Raw genomic sequence first — 21,616 nt, 5'->3', positions numbered from 1 at the left:
AAACTGCGGATTTTACAGCATACCACTTGTGCAATATGAGGTCCTAGGGTGAAACGTTCAAGATCAAGAAGGGAGTTGGAAGGAGACAATTACCGCTCAGATGCTTGCCCCTGAACTTGTATTTGAATGACTTAGTCATGCTTAATGTAATTGGGCAACTTTTTTAGCACTTTGGAAAGAGTCATCAATCTTTCTGGTAAATTATAAAAGTTTTCTGAGTGAGAAAAGGTGTGTTTGGAGTTTGTTTGACTTTTTATATTATTATTATTGTTGTTATTAATAAAGAAAAATCTACAGCATTTTTCAGACTCCACCGAAGTAATATGTACCCCTGAATTTGGTTTGCAGTTTGATACTCAGGGAAGGATGTGTTCCATAGATATCCTTTCCGTGTAGAACACTAATGGCTTTGAGATAGTCACCTGCCAACTAACTTCAATTCTGTTTTCACTATGCATTCTTCAATGAAAGCTAGCTTATTTTTCCATATAGTAATGCAGTTAGAGTTCTCAGCACTTTTCTTCTCTCCTTTTTTTAACTCCTCATATTATGTTCAGATGATCATACTGTCAAGGTTTATGTACATTACTGAAAATTTGTATTGTATAAAGCTTTTTGCATTACAAGGCTGTACAGGGTCATTTTGACAGTAACTGGTATATTCCTTTGCATCTTATGTTGCATTGCCAATTTCTAGTGTATCCAGTTTGAAAGTATAATATACTCTAATTAAAAAAAAAAAAAGGTTGGCTATACTCTTGTTTCTTTTTCTTTCTTGGGAGCCATCCTTGGCTACCTGTTAATCTCACGGTTTTGTCTTGCTTTGTTCTGATTTTCACATTTCAGTGTATTTTAGATAAGTTTAGGAAGTGTCCACTACTAGTTATAACTATTGCAAAATGCAAGTTTTGAACAACCACGGTTCTAATGCAAACTGTTATTATGTAAATCATTCATGGCCGTTAGGATTGAGAGCATATCCATCAATCAGTACAGCTGCAGGCCGGCTCCTTCCTGAAAATACTTAGTGACATTTGAAAGTGTTCACCAGCCTTACCCTCTCCTGCTTAACAGCATTTTATTGACCCCATAGCCATAGGGGGAGAAAACAGATGAGTAATTCCATTTGTCTTAATGAAGTCTGGCAACTATGAGACTGTAATGAGGGGGGAAATGATACGCTTTGCAAGCTAAATAATAATCTATCCAAATGCAAGTAAGAGTTCCCCATTCAAAGGAAGGTACCAGAGAAAGAAACTGAGCCCAAAAGGGAGAAAGAGAGAGAGAGAGTGAGAAAGCATACTGATACATTGAAACATTTTTTTTCTTTAAATCCATTTTAAAGTTCTGTCCGTTAGAGAACTTCCCCATGAATCCTTGATGGCTGATGAAAAATATAAAGCAGCAAAAGAGACTATTTTGCCTGGTTCACAATTTGCATGCTTCTAAGTATAACGTCCTTGGCTTGTTGGAAGAAATTATGAACTGCTTCACTCTAACATTTACAAAGATCAAATTTACTTTCTATAAAATGAGATAATGTAGGAGAACCCACTTTGAAAATGGCCAGTCACTCATCAGACACTATTCTCCCCTTCATTTGTTCATCCAGTAACTGTGTTTGAGTGAATCAAGTTCTCTCACTTGATTCAAATACTCACTTTGTTTGGGGATGGCTGCTATTTATTGAAAATATTAAAGTAAGTCAGACTTCTTGGCTTTTTGCTAGCACTACAGCAGGCATGGCATCTCAGCTTGTGTACGTATTCTTTTCCCTTAGATTCCACACCTATCTCACATTTTCCCTTTGGTTGAAAAAGCCAGAAGTAGAAAGAAAATAATCATCAGGTTGGCAATTGCTTCCCCTGTTAATGGGCTTCCGGTGGCGTTGAGAGGAGTGGCTGGTATGGGAGCCACCCATGACATCCGCCTCTTTCCCTTACCCAGAGAGCGCTGCATGTGGACTCCAAGCCAGTCATGCGGCCCCTGTTTGAATTTAATACCAGATCATACATACTTTTCCTACTGTTGTGTTCAATAAATAGACTGTAAGCGAAGACTCAAGGCCATGTTTTCTGTAACGTCTCTACGGCTGATGGGCCCCATTTGGTGGACACCAGAAACCATCCTTGACCGTTTCATAGAGCCGCAGTGCTGGTCACAGGGGAACAAGGAGAAATGTCAAGGCTTGATGAGCACCGGTACCTCCACACCCACAGTCAGGGCGTCACATTAGAACCCTCGCTTGCCGAAGGTCACGTGGGGGTCATGAAGGACTTGCAGGGGAAGGCACGTCTCCTTAGTGGCCGAAACACAGAATCAAGTCACCTCGGTGCTTTCAGTCTTTGGGGAGGAGCTTATACAAAAGGAGAGGGAGGGACGGAAAGGGACAGCAGCTGAGTGATTTCATCCGTTTGAAGTGGGACATAAGCGCTCAGGGAGCTCGTGCAAAATAAACAAAATCTCATCCGTTTTTCACTCAGAGAATGTAAAACTGGAATCTTTCCCAACGGTGACGTAGAACCTGTGAGCAAAATCGCAGGATCAGAGAATACTCTTGGGATTCGGACCCCATTCCAAGGAGCCATCAACCACAGATGTTCAAGAGACCCCAGCCAACACTCTTTTACCTATAGAACTCTCTCAAAACAAGAATCGCACGCAAAGTGAGGTCGTCTATTTTGCAAGTAATTACAATTCACTAAGAAAGCAAATGCCCATAATGCAGGCCCTGGGGTAAATAAAATGTGGCTCTGGGGACCTAGGGGCCCATTCTTCTCCCGTCCAAGGTCTGAATGATATGAGGTTATCAATCAGGGCCTCTTCTTTATGAGGCAGTAGTTCTCCCAGTCATAATTCTTTCTTGATAGCTGGATCTGTAAAACAGGAAAATGTAAATCCTGCTCACGTTGGTAGGAGCTGCAAAGGAGAAAAGGAAAATCAATTGCTGTATCCCCTTAGAATTCCTTTTCTGATGGAGTTAAGGTAAGTATCGTTAATTCGTTGTTAGTTTTCAATAGAACTATAGAACTAGAACACAGAATCTATCTCCGTTCATACTTCTAAATTATTTTCCCCTACACCAGCCCCTGCAGGTGGCTTTCTACCCTATTTAGTGAGAATATCTGGATTCCAGATAACGTTATCCAACCACAAAAGACATTCCCGTGGAGTTAGATCACCTGAGTTTGCAGTCTGACTCGAAAGCAGCTTATAAAAAGAAAGATTGAGCTAGATGGTCTCTAAGACCCCTTCCACCCTCACAGATAACATCTAATATATGAAGATTCCATTACTCTTTCTAAACAAGCAAAAGTCAGTAGTCTTTGAAGCAAAAGTGGTCACAAAGCAGAATCCTTGCAGGGCAGTTACAGCAAAAAATGGCACCTCAACATTTTCAAGCCACAACAGACTTAAGGGAGAAAACAATGACTAAAAATATTTTTTGGCCCACTTCAGAGTTTGGGAGGCCTAAAATGTGTCTCTTCTGATTAAACACTAAGTCCTCATGCTTGGATTACCTGCAATCATCTTGAAGGTGGCTTAAATATATTTTACCAAACTATGGGTACTTAATCTGGTGAGATGAGTTGGGGGTAGCCAGGTGGGGATGGAAAGGTTTTGCCCTGGCCATCTTCATCTCTCTAACTCTGCCCCCTCCTTCTCCCACCACCTGCTTCCAACCTCCTCAAGTGCAGCTGTGCCTGTTAAGCTCTCTGCCGACCATGTTTCAGATGTTTTTCTGGGGAAGAGCAAATGGTTGCTTTTAACAGGTAATGAAAGACATTTTAGTTTTAACATAATGGAAGAATATATTGATACTATTCTCAGTTTGCCACTTTTTGAGAAAGACTCTCAGCCCAAGAACTCTAAGCACATTATCGAAGCTTCCAGGTACTTCCATTGGATAGAAGGCTCCATGTGTTTTACAGAGACACAGGAAAATTACTGATCTGTCCCCATCATCAGACAAGCAAAACTAAAAGAGTAAACACTGGGCTAGGACCTGAGAAATTTATCTAGGCATCCTCCAGCCTGAATTCTAGAATGATGTCTCTCCAGTCTCAAAGATGTCTAGATAAGAGATGCCATCACTTGGCTTCAGTGTTCTCTTAGTTTTATTTAACTGCAATTCCTAATTAGTGGTCTACAGACTTCTCAGCGTGTATTACAAAGGACCATCAGGGACTTCCCTGGTGGTCCAGTGGTTAAGCCTTAGCTTTCCAATGCAGGGGGTGCGGGTTCGATCCCTGGTAGGGGAGCTAAGATCTCACATGCCTCGCGGCCAAAAAACCAAAACGTAAAACAGAAGCAATATTGCAGCAAATTCAATAAAGACTTTAAAAATGGTCCACATCAAAAAAAGTCTTTTAAAAAGACCATCAAGTCCCCTTTCCCCTTATGTCCCACTTCAAATAGAATGTCTATTAGAACATTCTCCATGCAATGGGTTTAATCAGCATTTGTAGCCTCTCTCTCTCTCTCTCTCTCTCTCTCTCTCTCTCTCTCTCTCTCTCTCTCTTTTCTGGGTTCCTCTAAAAAGCTGAACGCTGACAAATTTTATTTTGGAAAGAAATTCCAGAAATAAAGGTGGGAAACTAGATGAGTGAAGCAAGTAAGAGAGGAAAGCCAATCCCAGGGCACATCGGTGAGCTAGTCATTGTTGTGAACAACTGGGATGCAGTCCGTCTGGGAAAGCTCACGAGGAGCTGTGTAAATGTATTTCAGAATTGACAGCCCAAGGGAGAGAAGGGAGAAAGGGCCGGAGTAGCCGCAGAGTGTTAACTCCCCCGCACTTCCAGCTTTGCCCATGATTTGCAGTGGCTGAGTAGGTCTCCACAGACAGCCACAGAGGTGGCAAAGAAGCCAGTGGTGCAGAAAGCAAGAGCTTCTTGCTGAAGCTGAGGGAAGGTGCTGTCAATCACACCTGACCGTAGCTGGTTGCTACAGCAAAGGCTGGAGTAGTAAGGTGAGTTTGTGAGACGCCGAACAATAGGTGTCTGATGAAGTGGTCATATTCGGCTTAACTGTTGGCATCACTTTAGCCTCTAAACCAACGTTGACTACACATCCAACCTATTAGGTTAGCTTGAAGCTCTTCTCCTTTCCTCCAGTGGGAGCTGGGCAGAGCCAAGGCAGTGTTGGGTCATAGTGCTACGGAAGGGAAAATGTGGCACATGAGAAGAGCAGGTAAAGGCCCTCTCACCTGTATGGCGCAGTCTCTTTAGAGTCCTCCCTTCTTTGGGGTTTGCTTTTTGATTTCTCTAACGAGACTGAGCCCTTCTAGGACTTGATTAAGGGGAAATCACTTGATGGGGACATGAGTTGTCTCCCACCTCAGAGAGCCTCGTTGACCTGGGAGAGCCCCATGAGAGCCCAGAACGAGGCCAGCGGCGAGGGGCCGTCCCCCAGACTCGGTGGCCACCACAAGCCCAAGCAAAAGGCATCCTGGTGGCCCTCCTAGGTCCCAACTTCTCGTGGATGCAGGTCCAGCAAAGGGGTTGGTAGCCAGAGCTCACTGAGGAATAAAAAAGTTACATTTGCCTGGCATTTTCTTTGTACTTGTATCTCCCACGGGAGCCTGGGGCTGAACAGTGAAGTATCTGTCCTCATGGAAAGCAACTGACTGAAAATTGAAATGTTCAGATATTTCACCTGTTTCTTTCCATCTCTAACCCACAACTGGCAGTCCTTTCACTAATGGAAGATTGGGCTAAGCATGGTTACATAGAACATAGACTGCACAGAGAACACACCCAATACAGATATAAACATTATAGATATGCATTTGTGTGAGAGCACCTAGAAGGAAGACCATGTATTTTATCCTTCTGGAATTCACAATATTAAAAGATAGCACTTTTCATTTCTCCTCTGTACTGCTGAAAAGAAATACAGGTTGATGAAAGTGTAACATATGAAAAGAATAATTAAGGGTCAAAGAAATCTCATGAATCAGAATAGCCCCTAGCCCATCTTCTCTACAATTAAATAAACGGGCACAGCAACGGGTCATCACCATACTATCGGTCAAGGTCCCGTCTCTTTATGGCATCAGACAATAGACATGGCAGCAATCACTGAATATGCAGGAGTCTTGGTTATGCAAAGAGGCCAATGTGTCTTTTTAAATGGGCAGAATAATAGTTTCCCGTTGATGAAGGACTTTACAATTTGGCGTGTCTGCCTGTGAGGAAGGCTAAATTGTGTTCACGCGTGATTTTGTGTCACGGGATCCTGCCTTTAAATATGAGCTCCTCACATTACCCATAATCCACTGCCTCCCTCATTATTATTCTCTGCACCTGTTCTCCACAACGCAGAGTTTCCATCCCAGTGGCCTTGTTCTAAAGCAAGCCCAAGACTATCCAACCAATCACTTCTCCCGGCAAACCCCAGCCTCCACTTCCACTCTAACCTTGACCAATTTCTCTCCTTTTCATTCATTATTTAGTGAGCAACCAATATGTGGAAAGTCATGTGCTGGTAAGAAACAGATAAGTAAGATACATTCCCTAGCTTTAAGACATTTACCAACCCATAGAAGAAATGCACTTTTGAGCAAATGCATTATAATACCAGGAAAAAATATGCATAAATTGCTATAGAAATATTGAATAAAGAGTGACTACTTCCAACCAGGGTGACAGGAGGCTTTGTGGGGGACGGAGCATGCCAACTGCAATCTGAAGGCTGAGTAGGATTCTCAGAGGCGGGAAAAGTGGGGAGGGCATTCCAGATTGAGAGAACAGCTTGAGGAAAAGCAAGAAGGTGAGAAATTGCATGGTGGGTTCTGTTGTGCTAGAAGATTATAATGAAACCAAACAAAGCCAGCTTGTGCAGGGCTTCGAATCCCTTGTTAAGGAGCCTGAACATCTAAACGACTCTCTGGTTAATGAGAGCTAGGAAAAAATTTTGAGGAGGAGAATGGCAGGATCTGACCTGTGTTTTAGGAAGATAATTCTAGCAGCGCTTCAAAAGGAGGACTCGGAAGACAAAAAAGAACCAGAGAGATGAGGTAGGTTCAAATATCCTGAACTGAAGCCACCACGTTCTCCCTTAAATCTGCCCCTTCACCATGTGTCCTTTAGACCAATAAGGGCACACCCACCCTCCAAGTTACGTGAGCTCCAAAACTTGGGGTCAGCTTTGCTTCCTTCTGTCTCTCCTCTTCCTTTCTCTTCCTCCCTTGCTTTGGACCGCTAATCCATCAAATTCCTGTTCATTTTATCTGCCAAGACTTGTAAGAATCGCTCCTGTCTTTCCCCTCTTCACGTCTTGGAGCAGGTCCTCGGCATCCTTGCCAGGTGTCTCACGGTAAGTTAGTTCCTCTCTGAACAGGACATTCTTGGGGAGAGAAGCCTGTGAAGAAGGTATTCTAGAGATCGGAAGAAAGTTCATGATCAGACTTGTAGACACAAAGGTGGCATCTGGAGCCAGCGGCGAGGGTGGCAACACGACGGCAGCAAGAGCAACAACAAAGGCACCAAAGACAGAACCTTGGGAGACGCCAAGTTTACAGGAGGAGGAGGCCACACGGGAGACTGAGGAACAACAATCAGAGGAGTCCCGGCCGAGCACAGCCCTTAGACGGAGCCGCGGGAAGAGGGTCACTCATATGCGACTGCACAGAAGCACGAGGAGGCCGAGGTTCAATTGCACAGCCTTTACCGATCTGCTGGTCCTTGGTGATCTTTCAGGATGCGGTGTCGGTGACAGGTTGGGGGTGGAAACCAAATTCCAACAGGTTAAAGAATGAATTGATGGTGAGCAGCTGGTGACAAGGAGAAAAGTCTACTCTTTGTGTGTGTGTGTGTGTGTGTGTGTGTGTGTGTGTGGTACGCGGGCCTCTCACTGTTGTGGCCTCTCCCGTTGCGGAGCGCAGGCTCCGGACGTGCAGGCTCAGCGGCCATGGCTCACGGGCCCAGCCGCTCCACGGCACGTGGGATCCTCCCGGACCGGGGCACGAACCCGTGTCCCCTGCATCGGCAGGCGGACTCTCAACCGCTGCGCCACCAGGGAAGCCCAAAGTCTCCTCTTGTATGAAGTTTGGTAGTGAAAGAAAAAAAAAAAGTCATGCGTGCCTCCTGCTTGCCCAAAGATGTCAAATCATCCTTTTCCTCTCAGGGAGATCTAACCTGTCCCCGTCCCTACTTCACAGTCCTTCGAAGAGAAGAGAAAGCTGCTGACCTTACAATCCTAGCCGTGCTCCAAACCAACTTTCCTCATCATTTTTGGTATAATTCATCCTGTGAAGTGCATGTGGTCTGTCTTCACACCATCCCTGCTCTTGCTATCTGCCTGGACCAGTTTCTGTCAGTCAAAGACATCTGCAGGAAATGGGCTGCATGGGTAAAATTTAGTAGTACTTCTCCTAAATACCAGAGTCTGGAGAATTGCAAAAAAAGAAAAATGGTCAAGGGATGGAAAGCCACCCCCCACTACTGTGGCCAGAATGATAAAATAATAAGGATTCCAGTGTGAAAAGATGAAGGCTCAGAAAGGAATATGATAGGTCTCTTAAGCGACATGATGGAGGGACTTCCCTGATGGTCCAGCGGTTAAGACTCCATGCTTCCACGGCAGGGGGCACAGGTCTGATCCCGGTCGGGGAACTAAGATCCCACACGCAGTGCAGCCCAGCTAAAAAAAAAAACAAAAAAAAAAAACACCACGTGACGGATATGGCCAGAGAGGACAGACTCAGTCACCAAATTCCAGAAGATTAGACCTCAGGGATAAACCCTGTAGCTTAAAAGTGATTGTTTATGTTGGAGCCCTGGTCTCATGCTACCCTGACTGTCATTTTCTGATGCGTTGCAAACCCCACCTTTGTGGAGAGCAGTGGGTCTCCAACCCTTCTGGGATGTACACCACTCAGCTGGGGTAAAAGAGCTACAACTCAGTGACCCTCCCCATGCCTGCTGCCAGCTCGCCAACAGGAAAAAAAATAACCCTCATCAGACGTAATGGAAAGAAAGGTACAGGGTTTTATGAGCTGGTAGTGAAATAATCTGTTTCTTATTAAATATCACGAGAAAATTATTAATTCATGCCAGAAACACAAATATAAATATTATCATATTGAAAATGTTTATTCTGAAGGAGACCATCTGGCAGGGCCTCACAGACCACACTTTGACAAGCAGAGTGTATGTGTCACCCTGGCCGGCTCTTCCATTAAAGCAGTGAATCCAGAGGAAGTGAAAATGGAAGGGTTTTTAAGGGGAGTACTTGGCAGTAATGACATCTGCTAGATACTTCTCACATGTTTCTCTAGAGGTGAGCCAGCTTGTACAAATGCTATTATACGAAAACTTAAATTTTCAAATCAAGGGGTAGTGATTATTTCAGAACCTCTCCCCTTAAAATGGGATTCTCTTCTTGGGTACCAAATTCCAGAAGAGTATATACCTGCAAATGTATAGAGCATTCATTCTTTAACATAAATGTAGGAGGGAAGATGAAGGAAAATGTAGGAAAGAGAAGACACAATTATAGATTAACCAAAAATTGAAAATACAGAATCCTGAAAATATAAAGTAAATGCATGGTTCTTTTGGGTAAAATGCAGTTTTAAAAACGTCACACTGTCACTTTTTTGCAGGAAGGCAGGGGGATATCTATAATTTGGAAAACATCCCCCTCTCTGGAGACAGATGGAGCACTGGTTACCTGGAGGAAACTGGCGGAAACCCTGCACTCCAGAAAAGAAGAAACGCTGATGGCAGCTTGAAGAAATGCCTGATTCCCTTGAGGATCCATGTGGACCGTTTTCATCTGACTGTCCCACATTCTCAGAAGACTCTGAGCTTAATTTTGCTCACATCTTCTGCCTTCACTTGCTCCAAGGTGCTACTGTTGGTTGAATATCAGTGCTGTGTTGGAACCTTTCATCTCTCTCCTCTATGTCACAAATCAAGTCCAGTGGGTAGTCCTAGAGAATCTCTGAAGAACACTTCCTCAGTCTAGAATAACGGAGGTCAGCAGAGCCGACCCTGATGGGCTTCCAGTACTTAGAGTTTATTCCCATCTTGGCCCTAACCCAAGACCACCAGGCATCCACCTACCAAAGTTCAATTGCTACATGTGGAGTCATCTGAAAAGGGCCACATGACGCATCAAAATGATATTAATAGGATATACTGCATTCCTACTTACTTAGGCCTGTCTCAAATGCTAGTGAGAATGCCAGCATCTATCAACGAGGAGCTCCGTATCTGTCAGGGGTTTTGAGGCTACATGGTAGTTGGGGTTACTCAAGCCCTAATTACCTTTTAGTTAGGAGAGTGAGTAATTCAGATTACATTCTCTTCTCTTACTGTCTCTTCATATCAAACTCTTTAGTGTGTATATTAGAAGTCGAAGAAACGGCCCCCACGCAATCCACATCTCCTAGGAGAATTTGGAACCTCAATGTCAACACCTGTATACCTCATATTTTTAAACGTTTAATAACTATCTGTAGTCCTTTTCAAAAGGTAAGACACGCACATGATAAGTAAAAACCAACCCAATGATTATGTTTCAGGAAGAATAATTTTGTTTGCATCATCTGCTTTCCCTTTCAAAGACACTCTGGGTTGAGCCTTTCCTAAATCTCTGTCCTGTATGCCACATACAAACTCCAATGGGTGGACTGAAAGAATTTATGGAATGAATTCCTCAGGCTAGAATAGTAAGCTTCTGGGGGTGGGGCGCTGAGGCGGGGGATGGCAGAGCTTCATACACCAGACTTTAAGCCAAGGGTCCTGACCTGCTATAAGCGTGGTCACTGTTCGGCCATCTTTGTCCAAATTTATGATCTATTCAGGACAGCTCACTTAGTGACAAATTAGATTACAGGAATGAGGGAACAAACTATTTGCCTATGCTTCTTATAAGCTATTCGTCATAAAAAGGAATATTTAGGTAGGTAGATGAAGGATGAGTAAGAGAGAGAGAATGAGAGTTACAGAGAAATGGCAGGAATTTGGAGCATCTAATTTCATTTCCTCATTATATAAAAGAAGAAACCGTGGCATGTACGGGGTGGGGGAAGGTCAGAGAGGAGAGAGAGAGACAGAACGAAACAAAGATATTTGCTTAAAAATTTATAAAAATAATAATTTCTTCTGTAAGTCATTATTAACCCAAGGCGGTCTTATGGTTCAGTTTCAACATCAAATCCCAGAAAAACAGTCCCACCGAAAAAATATAATTAACAGCAATTCAAGTCTTAGCCTCTCCATAAAACACCAAAGAAGGAGTACATTCCTGATGTTTATCCAAAGATCTTAAAGATCTTCTTAGGACATTTTCCTCACCTCACTGACAATGAACTCCTCCAAACCTACTCTTCTCATCCTCTCTAGAACTCCTTAAAATTCTGCCCAATGTTCAGGCCACATAGCCACTTCTCTCTCCTCCTCAGAACTTTTACATACATCAATTTAACCTTTCCAGTGTATTCCTCACCACCCCACATCCTAGAACTAAAGGTGTGGGCCTTCAGATTGAAAGAGCCTATCAGTATCAAGGAGGATAAACTTAAAAAATAAACTCACACGGGCTTCCCTGGTGGCGCAGTGGTTGAGAGTTCGTCTGCCGATGCAGGGGACACGGGTTCGAGCCCTGGTCTGGGAAGATCCCACGTGCCGCGGAGCAACTAGGCCCGTGAGCGACAACTACTGAGCCTGCGCGTCCGGAGCCTGTGCTCCGCAACAAGAGAGGCCGCAATAGTGAGAGGCCTGCACATTGCGATGAAGAGTGGTCCCCGCTTGCCACAACTGGAGAAAGCCCACGCACAGAAACGAAGACCCAACGCAGCCAAAATAAAATAAGTAAATAAATAAAATTTTAAAAAAAATAAAAAATAAACTCACGCATAAAGACAGCATAATAAAACTCCAGAACATCAAGGTGGAAAAGACAGTGCTAAAAGAGTCTACAAAGGAGTGAGAGTCAGATCCACCAGAGAAGTTTCAAGAAAATAATGGAACAATAGCTTAGAAATGCTCAGGAAAAATGAATTTGGACTTAGAGTTCCATAACAAGCCAAATTAACACTGGAGATGAAAATAAATTCTCAGGAAAATTTATTATCCACAGACACTCTCTGATGGAGAAAGGAGAAGAACAAAGGAAAACCTACCAGAGAGTGTACTCCAGCCAGAAGAAAAATGAATCCAAATGATAAGGAAGGGGTAAAGGAGAATATATTCATTTTTTTATTTTTGTAATTAAAAAGTAACTTTTGAAAAGATTGGGGAGAAAGAAAAACAGGAAATACAACTTAATTCTTTACTTTTATATCCATTCCATTTTACCTTTGTATAATATGTCATTACAGTTTACAGAATGCTTTCAGATAAACTGTCAGTAGCCATAATCACAGGACCTACAAAAATATGTTTTAAGAGGGACCATGTTGGAACAAATAATAATTCCAATAAAACCTGGAATTGCCCTTCCTGAGGGTGGTAATGCTCTTGCCATGGAAGCTGACTGCCTTGCACAATCATCATAATGACAATGAGAGTGGCTCTGAGGTGGGGTGATGAATGTCAGGTTTAGCAGACTGTTTTTCTTACTCTGCCTAGCAAGTTGGACTAGATTGTGAATTGGTAGGGAAGGAGCTCAACAGAAGTAAGAACTATAAAAGTTCAGACCAGCTGATGCACTGAAAAGGGACTCGTTAGATGCTCAGGCTATGAGGGCCGGGGACTAGAAACCTCTCGCTGCCAGGCTGTAGCCAAAGGGACCCACTCTGTGCAAGAGGCCTGCTAATAAAAGACCTTAGGCTCCACAGAGGCTTCTGTTGAGAGGTCTATGGTGCTATTGTCTGTGATGACACACACGATGAATTTAGGGCTTGGAATCTCTTGCTTGAACTTTTTGACGCTATCCCGGTGCGTGCCAGAAAAAGAGCAGCTGTCGAAAAGCAAAAATTTTCCTGTCCCTAAAAATAAAATGCTGGCAACACTTCAGACCCCTGTGCCAAGATCTGGCCCTTCCCAGGATAAACAATAGGTGGCCAAGCTGATGAGAGGCAGGCACTGAGCCCCAGGTCCAGCCTGGAATGCCTAGGTACGGCCATGTGCAGCTGTAAAGCTTGAAGCCAGAGGGGGCCCTCCCTTCTCCACAGCTGATGGAGGGTAGCTCCAGCCCCCCAGCCAGGGACCAGTTGCAGCAGACTTGGGTTACACCAGAAACCTAAACGCAGCTGAGGTCATAGAACTCCCACCAACCCCCGCCCTCAGAGCCCTGGGGTGCACGGTGACAGATCTGAGGGCCTGTGAGATCCTGTCCAGAGAAAGTTCCCTACGAAGGAAAGTTTCATAAGGATCTATCTGCATTCATCACTCAGCGCTGTGGCCATCCCCTGTCAAAACCCATCATGCCCAGCTGAGAGCCCTCACCTGCTAGACGCAGGCCCCATAAACCACCTTAGTGTGGAGATGCTATAATAACTCATCCTTCCCCCTCTAATTCCCTCGCAACTCATCAAATGCTTCTACAGCACTGTTCCAGCCTCTGTGCCTTGTCATTAGGGTTCAAATCTTCCCGAGACCATAAGCTTGGCTTTTTGCTGGTTTGGGGAGTTAAAAGGGCTAAGAGGGGGTTAGGGGAAGAGAGGGACTAAATACAGCAAATATTTGCAGACATAATCACTCCAGAAACATGCTTCAGTGGGACAGAGTGTAGGGCCGACCCAGATGACGGATGTCATTCACCCAAGTGTCATATCATAAATAAAACTGAATGAGCCCATTCTCCTACGGAACCAGAGCGACGCCTGTCCACACTAAATATTTATGTAGTCATGGTCCTTAAAAGACTTTTTTCCAGGTAAGTAGACTTTAGTTAAGCAGAGCTTTTCCCACCATTACGGAATAGTAGCTACAGCTTTTCAATGGGTATTCCACGGAAAGGAAAAGAAGAAAGAAGAAAAGGAAAAAATAAGGCTCCTTCCCAGGAGGCTGGTGCTTGGAGATCTCATTTGTGTCAGTCAAGGTTCATTCTCATTCAGAAGGTGACAGCCGTCAATGGGGTGGCGGAAACCAGAGGAACCTCTGTCGGTCTCCTTGGGCCCTTGGGTAATGAAGGGAGCACAAGAAGATACTAGTCACCCACATCCAGACCCCTCCCACCACTTCTGCCAGGTGAGACCATCTCCTGTGTGTCTGGGTGTCTGGGAGGGTTCATGTAAAGTCCACCACTCCTGCTTTTATTTGCTACTGATTGCATGAAGCAGGGCACCCCAGAAACCCTGCCAGCATCCGACCCGCCTTTCCCACGCTCTTCACCTCACACCCTCCGCCAAGAGCAAACCCCCCTTGGGCTCCCAGCAGCGCTGTCATACTCCCCTCCTCCAAGGCACCGTGGCAATCCTGCCACCTGGAGCTCCAGAGCCATTGTCTCCACTACAGTTCATGCTAATTTTCATGTCACTTTGCAGTTTACTCATCTCTTCAATGTACCAAAACAAAACCCCAGCCCAAGTCCACCAAGCCAGTTTCTTTCCCAGGGCTGGCCTTCTGCCAGGGCTCCCTTCCCCTCCAAACCTCAGGGTGGCCCCTGCTATGTCAGCCTGAACTGGCCTCTCTGGGAAAATTTGATGTTTGGTTTGGCTCTAGTCTCAGGAAATCTTGTTTCACCAGGAACAAGAGTCTTTGGTTTTGTGCAGTGAGTCACAGGCCGCCTTGACCATGCCTATCTGGGCAGGCTGGGGCTGCCATGTATGGAGCTCGATCTGTGCCACCCACCTCTCCGTGTAAGTCGCAGCTCTTTGCCAGGACAGCCTGATTCATAAAACTCAGCACATTCCTTAAGCGTTGGATAGTCTTTCCTTGCTATTACTTTGCTTTTGTTTTAGGCAGCACCTGGTTTCATTTTAAAAATTCAAATAAAATCTCATGGTCAGGGCTCAGGTGGGGTGGGGGGATAGGAAGGAAAGAAAAAAAGAATGGAGTGAGAGAGAGAGAGAGAGAGAGAGCGAGAGAGAGAGACAGGGAATGTGCTAGAATTGAACCTAATTTGGGGAGGAGACTGACATCACGTGCTTTATCACATACAGAATTTTTCTGTATGTGATAAAGCACGTGATGTCAGTCTCCTCCCCAAATTAGGCCCCAGGTCTCAGTCCTTTACTCATAAACCATGGGATCTTCCATAAACCCCTACACTTTCTGAGTCTCCTCAATAAACTGACAGACTTCTTTTTGATGAATTCTAAGGAACTTTCCAGTTATAACACTATGATTCTATGATCCTATCTGTTCCCTTTTTTCTTAGACCACAAACCCCAACCCATGTGTATGGGAATATTTTTCCAGAGGCTAACTTTTGTTTTTTGTCTTTAGGGGACAGAGGAATGGGGGACAGCAAGGGAGAAGGTGTAGACCCAACCGTATAAATGTTTCTGGTCAAACTGAATTTCTGTGGCCAGGTTATTTTGTAAAATCATCCGTAAAGCTGTTCACACGGGGTTTCAGAATTTAAAGAGTATTCTATTAAGCTATGCTTTGCATTCCGGAAAACAAAACAAAACAAAACACTGAAAGAAACAATGAATAATACCTATTAACATAGAGGACTGTGTTTTCGTGTTGTGGCAAAACGTATTAATTACAGCACAAGACCAGGACCGTTAGGTATTTAGACCTTCAACAGAGGCCGTCACCTCCCTCTGCCGGAGATCCTCTCCACGAGGCTGGCCAGGGCAAAACCCTGAAGGTTTCTGAGTGGCTCCAAGGCAGCATTCCAAGGCATGGTTTGGAGACCTTAAAAAAAACATACGAAGGGATCCCGGGAATCAGACCAGATGGCTTCCCGGGAAGGCATTTAGCCTAACTTGGGCTAAAGAACAAAAATAACCACTAGGAGGTTTGGGAAGGGGGGCGGTATATAGGGGTGGTGGTGCGACTTTTAATTACCTTTTCTATTTAACAGAAATCATACCGAGAAGGACGGCTTGGTAAATGGGAGTAAACGGGGCACCGGGCAGAGAGCCGGGCGCGGGCGCGGAGGAAGAGGTGTAGCAGGAGGCAGCTACTTCCGTAACCACACGTGGTTCGGCGTCCCCCGGTGGGACAGCAGCCGCGGAGGCCCTTCGAGCTCTGGACGGCGGCGTTGCCTTCCCGCACACAGGGCCTCCGCGCCCTCCCTCCAGCGCGCTCGGCGCGGGCGGGGACAGCAGGTAGGAGGGTGGCGGTGGGAATGCAGTGGGAGGAGGGTCGCAGAGCCGGAGGAGAAAGAGCAAGAGAAGGCGCCGGACACTAGATCCGGCGGGGGGAGGAGGATCTTGGAGGGAGGAGGAGGATCTGCGGAGAGGCGGGAGGAGAGCGGACGGGAGGAGCCGGGAGGCCAAGACGGCGGCGGGGAGGGGCCGGGCCGTGGGCGGGGCGGGGCGGACCGTGGGCGGGGCTTATGGAGGCTCGAGGCCCCTCCGGAGGGAGCCGAGGCGAGAAAGGCCGCGACTCGCACCGCCCCCAGGCTCCGCCCCCGCCGCGACGCGGGCCGCCCCTCCTTGCCAGCTTGCTTCCCGGCGGCGCCTCGCGCGGAGGAAGACCTGGCGGTGCAAGGCTGCAGCTCTGCCGGCTATTGCTCTGAATACAAAAGAGCCTTTCTCACGCCCCTGCGCCCTTCCCGGCCCGGGACCCCCGGACGGAAGGGACTGACTCGTTGGACGCTGGAGCCGAGAGCTGTCGGGGCCACGCCACCATTTCTGTGGTTCTTGCAGAGAAGTGTGGTTCCAAGTATTTATTTTAAAGGAAATTTTAATAATGATTAGAACGATGACTTGTGTCCCCTCTTCCAATTTAAGAGAAAGAACAAACTGAGGTATGAAGGCGTTTGAAGCCCCGGAAAGTGCCCAAGAAAGCTAACCTGCCCAGGTGCGGGTCCTCCCAGGCCCTCTCATACCTCAAAGGCGTTAATTAAGCAAGCTCGGGGCCTCCAGCTTTGTGGCTTCGTTTTCCGACTCAGCTAAATGATGAGAACGGTCCTCCCAGACTGTAAACGGAGTTATTGATCAGCTTCTGAGTCTTCAGATGAGCTAGTCTTGCTTGTAGAATTACATGGCTCCCGAAGCTGGAAAAAAAAATGGCCTGGTTGTCAGCACTCGCCCATCCGCTAAGGTTACTTTTTTGCACAGAATTGGGAATTAAATTGCCAAGACCTCGGTAACAAGCAGAAATTGGGATTGTTCCTGCATTTTCTTCCACCTCCTTTAACCTTCCTATTTCATGTATCGTGTCTCTGTCAGGAAGCCCAGATCAATAAGCAGGAGAGGAAGAAAAGGCAAGAACTCTTGGAATCAATAACCGAACCATTCACTGCTTCTCTACTGCCCCTTAATCATCCTTTAGCGGTAAGATTTTTTTCCCCTGTCTTCCCTGCCATCCCTTTAGTCCAGACATTCCTGGGCGTGGATGTCTCAGCTTTCCAGTTACATCATGAACTTGAAGACAGGACCCAGAAATATAAATATGCAGAAGATGGTTACCAAAAGCATTAGACACCAAGCAAATACTTTTTAAAGTGAGAATACTGTTAATGATGGTTGAAATTTTCATTCACTCCTTACTTATTGCTGAAAATTTCATTCAGTCCCTACTTGCTGCGGATGCAGGAATGTGTACGTTTTACATCAGTACTTGTTCCCATTCCCCCAAATATAATGCCTATTTTTTTTTCAAATTAAGATTTTTGCCTTGTCCTATACATTATAAGTTGTGATTTATTCTTTACTCAGAGCTCTAGGCCCAAGGCTTCCCAAACAAGTACCCCATATTAATTGTGTGGGGTGTGCCTGCATGTGTGTGTGTGTGTGTGTGTGTGTGTGTGTGTGTTGTACTTTTAGCCTGTTGCACCATATAAACAAGAGCAGGATGTAATGTCATTAATTTGTCGGGAATTGTTGACTAAAAAGAAGCAACTGTGAGTATAGAAAATTCACTTTAGGGGAGGGGGTCGGGGAAGCACCTCGAAGAGACAGGCAACTGTTCCCTGGAACAGCTGCGGACACTGGCAGCGGAATTGCTTGGCATCAGTACAACTCTGTGCAGCAAGAGGGATTTATTTATTTAACAATAGTTCATGATTCTCCCGGGCAACTCCCAGGAGTCCAGCTAGCAGTAAATATACTTTCAGGAAATCAGCTACCCTTCCTAGAAGCGGGCATCGACCCTACAGGGAAGGGAGGTCCCTGGCTGCCCGCATAATACAACATTCAGTGGACTGCCCAGCTTCAAATGCCCCCGAATAACTCCCTCCACAGCCTGCCACAGCCCTGCCCTCCCGTGCTAGGAAGGTTACCTGGTAACTTTCTGGAAGGCAACCATTAAATAGATTAGCTACCTGGGAACGGAGGTGGGCCGTTCAACCCTGTCCCATTAGCTAAATGTATCAGATAAGCTAGTTGGTGCCCACAGACTAGGATTTTCCAAAGTGATATGTATATATACTGGTGGTTCTTATGAGATCATGTTAGGTGGTACTTGAGTAACATTTTTTATTTTAATGGTCAGGTTTTGGTTTTTTTGGCCTCGCTGTGGTGTGGCATGTGGGATCTTAGTTCCCCCACCAGGGATTGAACCGGTGCCCCCTGCAGTGGAAGTGCGGAGTCTTAACCAATGGACCACCAGGGAAGTCCAGGTTTTTTTGTCTAATGCACATAACTAGCATACCAAACCCATGGTATTGTAAATGTAATTACTTAGGGTGAGGCCACATTTTTAAAGTCAATTTAAAGAGAAATCTTAATAAGCGAAAGTAATAGGATAGCAGAAATCGTTGTAACTTTTATATTAAATGAGGTGAAGTCAATAGGGTGCTTGTAGAAACCAGTTTTTTTGTTGTTGTTTTTTGTTTATTTGGTTTTTTTTGTGTGGTACACGGGCCTCTCACTGCTGCGGCCTCTCCCGTTGCAGAGCACAGGCTCCGGACGCACAGGCCCAGCGGCCACGGCCCACGGGCCCAGCCGCTCCGCGGCACATGGGATCCTACTGGACCAGGGCACGAACCCGTATCCCCTGCATCGGCAGGCGGCCTCCCAACCACTGCGCCACCGGGGAAGCCCGAAACCAGTTATTCTTTCTTTCTCTAGAAGTCTCTGCCAGAACCCTTAAGATATAAGAAGAATCCCATTTTCACATCCTGTTAAAAATTACTGGGTTTCTGAGAATGTCTGAGTAAGCAAGACGAAGGCCCTGCTCTGGAGGGCCATGTCAGGGGGAGCAGGGACAGGAGATGCTGGGTAGCAGAACGGGCACATGAGGTAGCTGAGCCCAGGACCCTGGGCACCCACGGTGGGTCCCCAGAAGGGGAGGACAATCTGAGAACTTATTGCCTTTTTCACAAGAGGTGGAATCCAGCAAATCCCTGATATCACTGATGAGAATTTGGACCGTAGGAGAGAAATTCCAATCCCTAAAAGCCTCTTTGAGGCGTTTCCAAAATGACTGTAGAGATCTAAACAAGAAGTGTTCATGATGCTTTTGGGAAGACTGCTTATCAGAATAGTCTATTTCTATAGTCTTTTCTATTTATCACATGATTGTAAATTGTGGATTACCTTCACACCAATTCTAAACATACACACACCTCCACCCTCACAGCTACACTGTGCAAAATTACTGACGCTCCCAGGCATCCACTGTTGGGTGACAAGTGAAAAGATTCTTAACATGCTTCAGGAACTCTCTCCTTAGTCAACTGTACTTCATCAGGTTCTCAGATGCTGGCTTTTTAATTCTCACATCTGGCGTGAAGAGACAGCCAGCCAGTGTGTAAGCGCTCGTGGCAGAGTCTATCATAGTATGAATAAATGAACTGTACAGACATTCCTAAACCATTTTTTAATCAATAGTTCATACTACCTACCTCACTCACACACACACACACACACACACACACACACACACACACACGCTACCCTCCCACCCCGACCCCTAGCTTCTGTCACCATCACAACCTTTTCACAGGTACACCCTTTTTCAGAGCTGCTGCTAGCACTGCCTCTATGGGAATCCTACCATGCTTACAGTTAGGAGAGGTACATGCAGTGACGTAACGAAGTGCATCATGGGAGGAAGGAGGCAAAAATGCAAAAGGCCTTAAATGACTTCAGACTCTGGAATGGATGAAGATATCAGATAAAGATCATAATTACAATAAAGGCAGAACATGAATGGAAAGTGGTAGTTTTGGATTGGACTTACTGGTTCTTTCAGAACTTGGAGGTGCTAGAGGAAAATCCCCAGACAGAATTTGGTGTGCCAGTGAAAAAGAGAGATAAAAATAAAACCAACCACATTCACAATAGAAACTTAATAAAATTCCTTTTCCACTGTTGTGTTTCCACTGTGTTGTCCTCCCCATTCAAAAGGCATCTGATACTGCTGTCAGCAGCCACTATACCAACAGATACTAGCAATAGAATAGAAAGACAAAATTGGAGAAAATATTTATAAAATTGCTATCCTTAAATGCAAATAGCTTACACGAGCCAATAAGAAAAAGCTAAACACCCTGGTAGAAAAATGGGCAAAGGAAGTGAATACAATCACTTCTCGTTGCTCATGGATTCCATATTTGAGAATTTGCCTGCTTGCTAAAATGTATATGTAACCCCGAAGTCAATACTCGCAGCACTTTTGAGATTGTTCAAGGACATGCCCAAAGTGGCAAACAGTTTGAGTCACCTGACATGCACAGTCTCGATGGAGGTCCGGCAAGAGCACACTCTTTCTTGTTTCAGCTCTCATACGGTAAACAAAGTGTCTTTTTTGCAGCCAATTTAGTGCTAGATGTTCTGCATTCTCATGTTTTTTGTTAATGACTTCACTGTTTAAAATGGTCCCCAGGTGCAGTGCCGATGTGCTGTCTAGTGTTCCTAAGTGTAGGAAGGCTGTGATGTGCCTTACAGAGAAAATACATTTGTTAGATGAGCTTTGTTTAGGTACAAGTTATAGTGCTGTAAGTTCGATGTTAATGGATCAACAATATATATTAAATAAGGTACTGTTAAACAGAAACACGCATAAAACAAATTTACATATTGATCAGTTGGTGAAAACCGTGTGACCAGAGGCTCACAGGAACCTGACCCTCCCTTTCCCTTAGGAGCAATAATAGTTCAGTATTCAGTGATTCAGTGTTAGTGGAGACGTTAGAAAAGATAACTACGTTGAATAATGAGAATTGACTATAAGTCACAAAAGAACTATGAATAACTAGTACACAGAAGATGCTCAACCTCGCTGATAATCAAAGAAGTGAAAGTTAAAAGGAGATTGAAGTATCTTTATCAAATTAGAAAACATCAAAATTATTTTTTAAAGCCAGTGTTAGAGAAAATATAGGAAAACAGGCACTCTTGTGGACTGCTAGTTCATAAGGCCAATTTTCTGGAAGGCAATTTGGCTGTACATCAAAATTTAAAATAAGCATACCTTCTAACCTAAGAATTCTACTTATGGGAAAGGACTCTGAGATGATGATTGTACAATTATAAAAATTTACATTCAAATTTACTGATCCCAGCATTATTCTTAATAGTTACAAATTTAAAAAAGCTAAATGCCCAGCAACATGGCATATTTTTAAATTGATACATCCAGTCAATGGAACA

This window comes from Kogia breviceps, chromosome 6, assembly GCF_026419965.1.
Source record: "Kogia breviceps isolate mKogBre1 chromosome 6, mKogBre1 haplotype 1, whole genome shotgun sequence".
Taxonomy (NCBI): Eukaryota; Metazoa; Chordata; class Mammalia; order Artiodactyla; family Physeteridae; genus Kogia; species Kogia breviceps.
Note: the sequence above shows the minus strand (reverse complement) of the source record.